The following is a 9,804-nucleotide window of genomic DNA, read 5'->3' as shown; positions in this document are numbered from 1 at the left end:
CAACTTCCTGCAGGGAGAAGAGTATTTTGGGGACCTGCCCTCCTTATAGTAAGGGTGACAGGCAATTGATAATAGGAATGGAATATAATGGTGCCTTACTTATCCAAGTAAGGGAAAAATGAGTTTCAAAGAAGTAGATAACAGAATGTAGAAGTATACACACAAGATGCTAAATGTAGATGGAACCAGTGGATAAACAGATAATGAGGAATATAGTGGCTTTTGTGGCAAAGCCATGTAATGAGAAACAACAGTGCTAAGAGAAATTAATGGCAAAATCATCTATAACCCTGGGGACACTCCAGTGACCACTATGGTGACCACCAGAGACCCTTCCAGACAACACTCTAGGACCATTAAAGGACTTCCAGTAAGAGGTAGATGCATGCAAATTAGTTCTAGAGAAAGTGATGTTTATGTATTAGCCAGGAAGCACATTGTAATCAAATGTATAATCGTGATGGATCACTATAAAATTGACTGTATCCCAGCACTGCTTGTGATCTCCTACACAAATACCACCTCAGCCCCAGCTCTGAAATGAGTGTTGTACAAGCTACCTTCTCCTTACCAGCCCATTACCTGTGATTTGAGCCCAACATCACTGCCTTACAGTCACCCTTTGAAAACAAAAGCAGGATACAAGGGACAAAAGCAGGATACAAGGTCTGCCCTCCTACTACAATGCAGCAAGCCCAGTTTCAAGTGGCACAGACCACTGATCAGACACAAGTTACACTGGCTAAGAATGTGAGACACCTTTCCTAAGAAAAATACTATGCTTGTGAGCATGGAAAGAGCATCTTAGAATTCATACAGGCTAATGAACCAGAAAGTAGTAGAAGTTAGTGACTGCTAGGCAAAAAACCTTCTGGCATCAGAGATAAGGTACATGCTATACCCTTGAGCAGTATGTTCCTTGGTGCTTACCAGTTTTACTGCTCTTAGTCATCTTCCTACTTAGAGACCAACACAAGACATTCTTTCAATCCTTCCTCTGTTGTTTTTCCTGCTCCTTTCACATACAAATGTTACATTTGTAATCCATTCAGAGTAATTGCAATACTCTCACTACAAATCTCAGTTGGGAAGCCAAAGAAATAAGCCTCTATGGTTTATTGCTTTATTGTTTATTAAACACAGCTAAACTGTGTTTAGCTTCTCTAAGTTAAAGTAAGATGGAATATCTTTCGAAATCTCCATGAAATGTCATTGCCTCTGGTGAATTGTTCTAGCAGTCTAATGCTATCCCTGGATAAGTGTATATTGCAACAACAAAAAAGCAGGTACTTTTGGAAAAGACATTTTCAGATTACCTTTTTGTCACTCTTCATACCATGTGATACCTGCAATGAACTACCCATGGAATTGTCATAAATATTATTTTCAAAATAAATTTATGCATTGAAACCACTCTTGTCGACCTCAAAGAGCATAATATGTTACACTTGCTACATCACTTGGAAGAACTCAGGGTGGTTTTATATGGGGTAGTCCAAGAAAACCAGAACTTCCATGAGTAATTAGAAACTCCTTAATACATGCCATCTTAAAAGACACTATATAAGAAAAATACTGGACTATATAGATAGTGACCAGTCACAAGATTTGTAGTATAAAAACATTGGAAGCCATTCTGAAGGTTTCAAGCTGAACATAATAGATGACTAAGATTTAATCTGTGGTAAAATAAAAGTCTGCCAGTTGTAAATAAATTATCAATTGAAAATTACTTTGGGGTGTCTAAATGTCCCTTTTCTACTAGGAGGCCATTTAGGCAGATGTCCTTATCTTTGTATCTTATTCCAAGACAGGAAAATATTTCATCCTTTACATTGAAGCATTCCAGGCACCCTGTATATGTGATGCATTAAACACATTTGAGAACTGCAGATTCCCACACAGGGATGTCTCTAGGAATCCCTCATTATGGCTCATTCTGAAGCTCTGCAGCTGAGCTGGGCTAAAGCTAAAGCTTTCAAGACCCCACACAATACATGAGTTCAAAACAATGGAAAATTAAATCCTCACTGAGTGAATCCCATCATCTTTTGTGCCTGGATAACCAAGCCATCATTGTGTAAGTGAAAAAAAACCAAAACTGTCAAACAAGACTGAGTAGAAACTATAAAATTGCTTTACTGCTATTTAAACTCTGTCAATGTTTCCTTTTTTTTTTTTTTATACATCTCAGTGACCTCCTGGCTCCTTAAGCAGTAAACAGAGCTCTGAACTACAAATCAAGTAAGATTTACGATTACTTACTTCAGCATAGGTCCTTCTGGTGTCAGAACCTGAAGGGAATCAAATACATTTAGGTAAACCCGATACATCAGTATGACAGTAACACTGCCATAATTAAGCAAATAGTAGTAACTGTAATGCAAAAGCAGTGCGTGTGTGTGTGTCTCTGTGTGTGTGTGTGTGTGTGTGTGTGTGTGTGTTTGTATAGTCTCTAGAAGAAATTAAACCTTGGACAAGGATGCATGCACAATCTATTCAATGAACACAAATCAAGAATGTCTGTTATGCATAGGTATTTTGAGCAAAGATAGTCAAGATGCCACATCTGCAAAACACTGTCTATGTTATTAGAAAACTGTATCTTGAAGGATATCTAAGAGAGAAAGGCACTGCCTGTTGGAATATCAGCCAACCACTGAGTCATGTAACTTTTGGTCAAGAAATTGTATAACAACCATTGGAAACAGTGTGATCTTTATGTTCCAAAATGTACTAGTTATGTGTGTGACATTGTTTCACAACTAGGTATGCAGAATCCATCTGGCATTCTTTAATGCTTTGTTTGCAAGTGTTATCTTGCTATCACTAAAGAAAACAAACCAGTAATGCCTGTATAGGATCAAGTATCCAGCTCTTGAGGCCAGTCCTGAGCAGTAGGCCACCATCCCCCAGCCAGCCCCCCCCAGTGTTATTGTTGAGCATGATGCCATATGGTGTGGAATATCCCCTGGGTCAGTTGGGATCAGCTGTCCCAACCCCTTGTTTTGTATCCAGATGTCAGCACAGGCTGCCAGTCAGATCAGATCATGGTAATATTGCAATATTCCTTTCTGGCTGGTTAGAGTTTTTTAAAATTACTATTCCAACAAGCACTCTGGTACCTTGTTCCTTGCCAACATAATTGTCAGTCATGTTAATTCTGAGCAATAACAAGAGTTAGCACCATTGCTAACAAAATTTAATAGTCCCAAAAATCTCCCTTCTTAAGCACAGCTAAAAGAGGCAGTGAACAGTGAGAGCAGCAGTGTGTGGGCTTGTGCTTCTAGATCTGGGGCCCTCTGGGATCATTGTCAAGGGACATTTGGGAAGCTTGAGGTTGCCTAATGCTGTAGGGAATAGACAAGAGACCTTGACTTCAAGCAATACTAGCAGGGCTAGCAGAACTGTCAGTTCTTCTTTGATTAAAAGGGCCCTTGGAGGTTTTGTTCCAGCTAGCACTGGTTTGGGAGGGTCTGGTCCCCCACTCTGCCTGAGGGATACCTAAAACACACAGGCTTTTTGGGGCATTTGGTGTGGGAATGGCTGGTGCCTTATCTCGTAGCAGCACACGCTTCCTCAGCAGTGGTGGGGGTCTGCTACAAGCTGTTGCCCTCAGCTAGAAAAACTTGCTTTCCCTGTAATGTTGTAGGTCTCAACCCCAACAGATCTTCAGAAGGTGGGTGCTGGTGTGGAGCACAGGGAGAGACATACCTTTTGAAATGTTTCACTGAGCAAAGGAGCTGCAGGAGGCAGCTATGCATCACCAGGGATTGTGAAAGAAACAGGATCTTCTCTGAGGCCCTACAGCTTCAAGAAGCCATAGCTATGCACTAAAGGAGGGGCAGGCTGACTCTGTCAGGGTGGGACGTAAAAAACTCTTAGGATGGTGAAAGCTGGAAGCTTGACATTCCTGCTGCTGGGAGGAGCGCTTATGCTCTGCCTGCACATTTGTAAGTACAAAATATGCTTAGTGCTGTGGTTGGTAAAAAAAGGCTGAGAGCTCTGCCAAGGGAACTGCTTGAGTCCTACAGGGGCACCAGAAGGAAGGCTGCTCCCTTTATGCTGATCCCTCTGCTGTAGGGAAGGAGCCTGTCTGCTGACCTGCTGTCTGGGGGAACTTTGCTGCTTTTCAGGGACTCTGATTAATTGTGGAGAGCCTGCTGCTTTTTCATGTGGGCATCAAATGCTCTCTAATTACTGGAGAGACCTGGATAGCATCAAATATGATACATATAGCTCTGGAGTGGTAGTGAAGAGGAGTAAGAGCCCATCTGGTGTATCCTCAGCCCTGCTGGTCAACTATGATGTGGTTTTGATTTCTATGAACCTGGTTTGCTCTTTGAGGCATGAATGTTGCTTGGAAGAGCTGGGATACACAGGACTAAGGTAGGGAGGGGCACCCTTGCCAACAGAATGGTGAAGCTGGTAAGAGCTTTAAACTAAGAATGATGAGGAAGAGAGGATGACAATCAAATGAAGATGTGATGAAAGAGGTTATCAAGAAAATGATGAGGGCTTATGCAAACATAAGGGACTTTATAATAAACTTGGCTGCCACCAAAGTATATGCATATAAACACAAGGTTCAGAAAGGATTCCCTTGCTTTCTAAACTTTGAAACTAACTCTTAATAATTATCAAGTAGATTGGCGTTACCCGTACAGATGATCATGGGCAAAAATTTTTTGCTCAGGCTCCAGGATTAACCTTGAAGGGCCTCCCCACTCAAGGGAGGAATCTCCACACACATTCCTACAAGTCCTCCCTGCTGGAACATGAGACTATGCCTTTATAGCACAAAGTGATTGAATGTCAGTCATATGTTGCTGTTGAGGATATTGGATATCATGGGTCTTGGGTCTTCAAAGAGACAAGAGCAGTTGTTTGTTGTAGTAAAATTGCTTATTGCATGAATACATCAGCCTTGAAGGCAAGGAGTTCTGAGTATTAAAGTGCTAAAAGTTTTCTGGCATAGAGTCATGATGTTTTGAACAAAAGCAGCAGCAGCAGCTCCCACACTTTTTCCTTCTTCTTCCACTTTTTCTCTTACCCCAATACAGGGATTTTATTCATAAATCATCCAATCAGCTGAAAGCACATTCTAAAACATTCTTGCTAAACCAATCCGAGTTTAATTCTAATGTGTGAAAGTAATGTCAGTTTTTACCTAAAAGCTACGCATATAATTTTATCTATTTATGTGAATAGTTTTATCTATTTATGCATATAGTATAATCTGTTCTATCTATGTTCTGCTAGGTTTTTGTTATGTCTGGAGCTAAGTTAATTTGTGAAAGGTAACACTACTGACCTTTAAATTAGACTTTAGGCCTTCTACTAGTTAACACAGTCTCTTAAGGCACTTAAGATATTTCTACTTACTGGTTATTAATAATAATTTCTACTTACTGATTACTAATATTAAGATATTTCTACTTACTTAAAACTAACACTTCTACTTCGTGTCCATTTCTCTAAAGGCTCCAATTCAATCCTTGCATTCCTTTCTCTCTGAGGAACTCAGAGAGGCTTCTATTTCATGCATTCCAACATGTTGCTAAGCTAGTCACTGATATGCCAGCTTTTTTTTTAATAAGATGTTGTCACTTGTTTATTTTTCTCCTTCTGTAAACATATGTCTTTCACATCCTTGTTTGTGTCAGTCTTTGTCAGGAAACATCCATCTTTCACATCCCTGTGATGGGTTTAACTTCGGACTGTTGGTCAGGCTGATCTCAGCATCCTTCAACACTACAAACCATGTTTTCACTGGAAATGGACTCCATTGAAATGGAGTTCAGGATCTTGAAAGGAGGAAAGAAGGCAAAATCTAGGACTGTTGTCCTGGATTTCAAAAAATGGACTCCATTGAAATGGAGTTCAGGATCTTGAAAGGAGGAAAGAGGCAAAAGGTAGGACTGTTGTCCTGGATGTCAAAAGGCTTCAGCATGTTCAGGGATCTACTTTGATGGGATCCTGGAAAGAGAACAGGTCCAGAAAGACTGTTTTTGATTGGTTGGAATAAGAATTCACTTTCTACAAGCTCAAGAATGGCCTATCCTGCTGTGCAGGAGAACCTGAAGGGATGGCAGGAGGGTTTGCATGGATGTGCAAGGAGAAATCCTGGAAAGAGAACAGGTCCAGAAAGACTGTTTTTGATTGGTTGGAATTTTTTTTTGTATCTCACAAGGAATTCACTTTCTACAAGCTCAAGAATGGCCTATCCTGCTGTGCAGGAGAACCTGAAAGGATGGCAGGAGGGTTTGCATGGACATGCAAGGAGAGCTTGACTGAACTCAAGGAAAGAAATTCATGAAAAGGAAGCGTAAAAAGAGGTGGACATAAGCACAGGTGACTCAGAAGGAACTGTCTAACTCTGCAAGGATGAGCTAGGAAAACCAAATCAATCTGGTCAAGGCAATAAGAAGTGCTTCCACAATAGAAAATGTGCACCCACCCCTGAATATGACTGGAACCTGGTAAAAAAACAGTGCTGCAGTGGGCCACCACGAAAGGTACTGCAAACGTGGGTGACTTCAAGTAGAACTTAGCAGAATTTAATTTAGCTAGGTTTTGGGCACAGAGATGCACATGTTAGCATGAGGGATCACTGAACCTCAGCATACAACGTGTGCTGCCACTAACAATGCAGTCTGTGTGTGCTCTTTGTAAGGGCTTGTTCCCACAGGAATGTGTGAAAATCTAATGCTTTCCTGAGCAAACCTCAGTGTGTACCCTTCTAGAATATTTGGTTTGTACAGAAAGAGATGGATGGATTTGTTTTACTTGGAAGAGTACTGTAAAGATGTGAGGAACAATGGGGCTATTGAACCTTGTCACAGAACATTGTACAGCAGTGGCTATACCAAAGAGGACTGTCCCGGTCTGCTGCATTGCATGTTTCCCAGCATTGCAGGAGATATGTAAGACTAACTTTTAAAAACACCTTTTTCTCTTCAGCATCTTGTGCTTTTTTTTTCCTTTTGAGATTCAACAGAACCAGAACTTCACACTACAAAGCAGACATAGAAAGATTTAGGTTCTCAATGCTGTATTTGCCTTGGTCTTTATAACGCAATTGGGGTTGAAAGGGATCTTTAAAGGTCATCTAGTGCAACATCCGTGCAATGAACAGGCACATGTTAACTAGATCAGGTTTCCATTGAGCTTGATCAGGTTTCTATCCAGCCCAGTATGGACTGGATAATTATATGGTGAGGTAGATTGGAAACAGCTTCAGCTTCTGAGTTCAAAGGACCAGCAGCACAAAGACAAGCTGGAGACCAGTCCCTTGCGTCAATACTAAGGTCATAGCATGCAACATCTTCCTTAATGACCTTGAAAATGTGACATGTCAAGTGCATGCTCCCAAGTTTGTAGATGATTCAGAACTGGAAATAGTGATTGATGCTACTCATTGTTCCCCAAAACGGATAAAAATAATAATTTAAAAAAACCCTTAACACCAATGTAGTATTATGAAGCTGGTATTCTTTATTCAGTGCTGGATGCACAAGGGGATTTGTCCTCTGAAATATTGTGCATGCTGAATAAAGAAAAGCTCCTGTTTAAATACTGTATTTTACATGCATATTCATTGATTTTTCAGAATAAACATACATATGATAATAATTTCCCTGAAATCATTAACTTTTCCCCTCCCCTTTATGCACATATTCTTATGTTCTGGGAGTCTCTTAGGTGGTCCCTGGTGGTTGACCCCAAAGTGATACCTGACTGTCCAGTGAACTGGTAGAAGTTGGCACACGGGCTAGCTGCTTTCCAGTTCTTCTTGCAGAATGGAAATTGTGCAGTTCCATAGGCCAGTGCTGTTTGAAGAATAAACATTGTGTTAGCCCACCAAGGTGCAGATGATTTTTTATCTGGCAACCTCATGATGTCCCTCTGAATAGGGACAACTGACAGGCTGGAGAAATCAGCAGACAGGAACCTAATGGAGCTCAGCCAAGGCAAGTGCTTTTTTGCAGCTGGGGAGGAACAACCCCACATACCAGCACAAGCTGAGGCCTCACTCTTTGCAGAGTCTGTTAGAGCACTTCCTGAGCCACTCTTTATAGCCTGGTGCTTTATCAGTACAGTTTCTCCACATGTTCAGGCTGATGTGGCTGAAGTCCTTCCTGCAGCTGCCTGCAGTCAAAGCAGTTTAGGAGCAGCATGTGTCTGCTCCTTGGGATAATCTGATGCCAGTTTGAGATACAGCATAGGTGTGTGAAGTTTGGCAGTTCATAACCTGCTTCAGAAGCAGCTCCTGAGGTTAGACAGTTATAGTCACTAGGCTAGTAATTATTTAATTACTTCCAGGTGAGAAGCGGAGGAACATATTACTACTGTGATAAATGGATATGATTTGTGCTAATTAAATCATAACTATATCAATATTTTATAAAATATTTGTTATAAAGTAATAAAGGGTAAACAGATGGGCCCTTTGCAGATGTAACATGTGAGAAACAGGACACAGGATGTAGTATTGAGATAGGCAAGATCCCAAAGCAGAATCAGCCTTGGGACAAACAAGGTTGGGACGATTCCTAAAGCAGAATTGGGATGATTCCAGATATGGAATCTAAAGTAGAGGTCCTATCTATAAAGTAATAACACTTATTTGGAACATAATGCTTACTTACATGACACAAAGCTTAATGCACATCTGCAACCTGCCAGGTTATTCAGAGGGCAGTGAGGAAGAGGTGAGCCTTCCTCTGAAAAGACCACCAAAAAGCCGGAGACCCCCTAGCAACAAGTGGAGCATGTGCCATGCAGTATAGTGATGTAGATTTCAATAATCAAAAATAGGATGGGATTTATGGAAAATTATTGATGGATATGTATTAGCATGCAGTATGTAAGGTTTACTTGGGATTCTTTTGTTTTGTATGTGAGGCAGGGTGAGAAGCCCACCCCGTACCCTGGTCGGTTTTGCTTATGCTTCATATGAACCTTAATCATACTTAATTAATCACTGCCAATTTTTTATATGCTTGCTTATATTTAATATACTTGATTGTATTCATTTATACAAAATTACTGTTCAATTAAAGTTGCTGTTAAATGCAATTTTGTTGCTTATTAAATTAGGCATATATAACTTGATTCATAGCACTACCCACTTCCAGACTCACTGCTGGAGAAAGGGGTGAACTGAATCTTGTGAAAAATAGGAAAAGAACTGGTTGCTTGTCAGCCAGGCCTGTGTGCTGTTTAGGTTTGTCACTGAGGCACACAGAATACATCAGTACCACGCAGTTTGCTACAGCTTTATCATGTCTCCTGACCCCAGGAAAGGGAACTACAGGGAAGCCTGCCAATGGAACCAGGAGATTGTAATTAACAGATGTGAATTAAAGTATTGGCATGACTATAACTTAACAAAATAAAGACATTAATTTCAGTATAACAGACTAGTTAACAATGGGAAAGAAATATAGTAACCAAAAGTGGCAAAACAGGAAGACAAGCAGCTGGATGTAATATGTACAGGTAAAAGACAAGGAAGTCTGGGTGGTTTTGCATCAACAATAGGTTAAATATATAGTAGCTTGATGGAATGTATACCTAACCACTTGCTTATCAAATACTAACCAAAAAAGGAAAGATGGAAATGTGGTAAAAATGTTGTGTAAACCCACTGAAATCTATATGAAACAGAGCATAGAGCATGGACTCTAATGCTTTCTCTCAAATGGCTTCATAAATGCGTTTTTAACAGACAAAAATTGTTTGGCCTGTTGGCCTTTGTTTCAGTAACGGGCTCATGATGACTGATTAGCATTGCAAGGA

This window comes from Passer montanus, unplaced genomic scaffold (assembly GCF_014805655.1).
Source record: "Passer montanus isolate IOZ18808 unplaced genomic scaffold, ASM1480565v1 scaffold20, whole genome shotgun sequence".
NCBI classification, from domain to species: Eukaryota; Metazoa; Chordata; class Aves; order Passeriformes; family Passeridae; genus Passer; species Passer montanus.
This window is presented reverse-complemented; position numbering follows the sequence as displayed.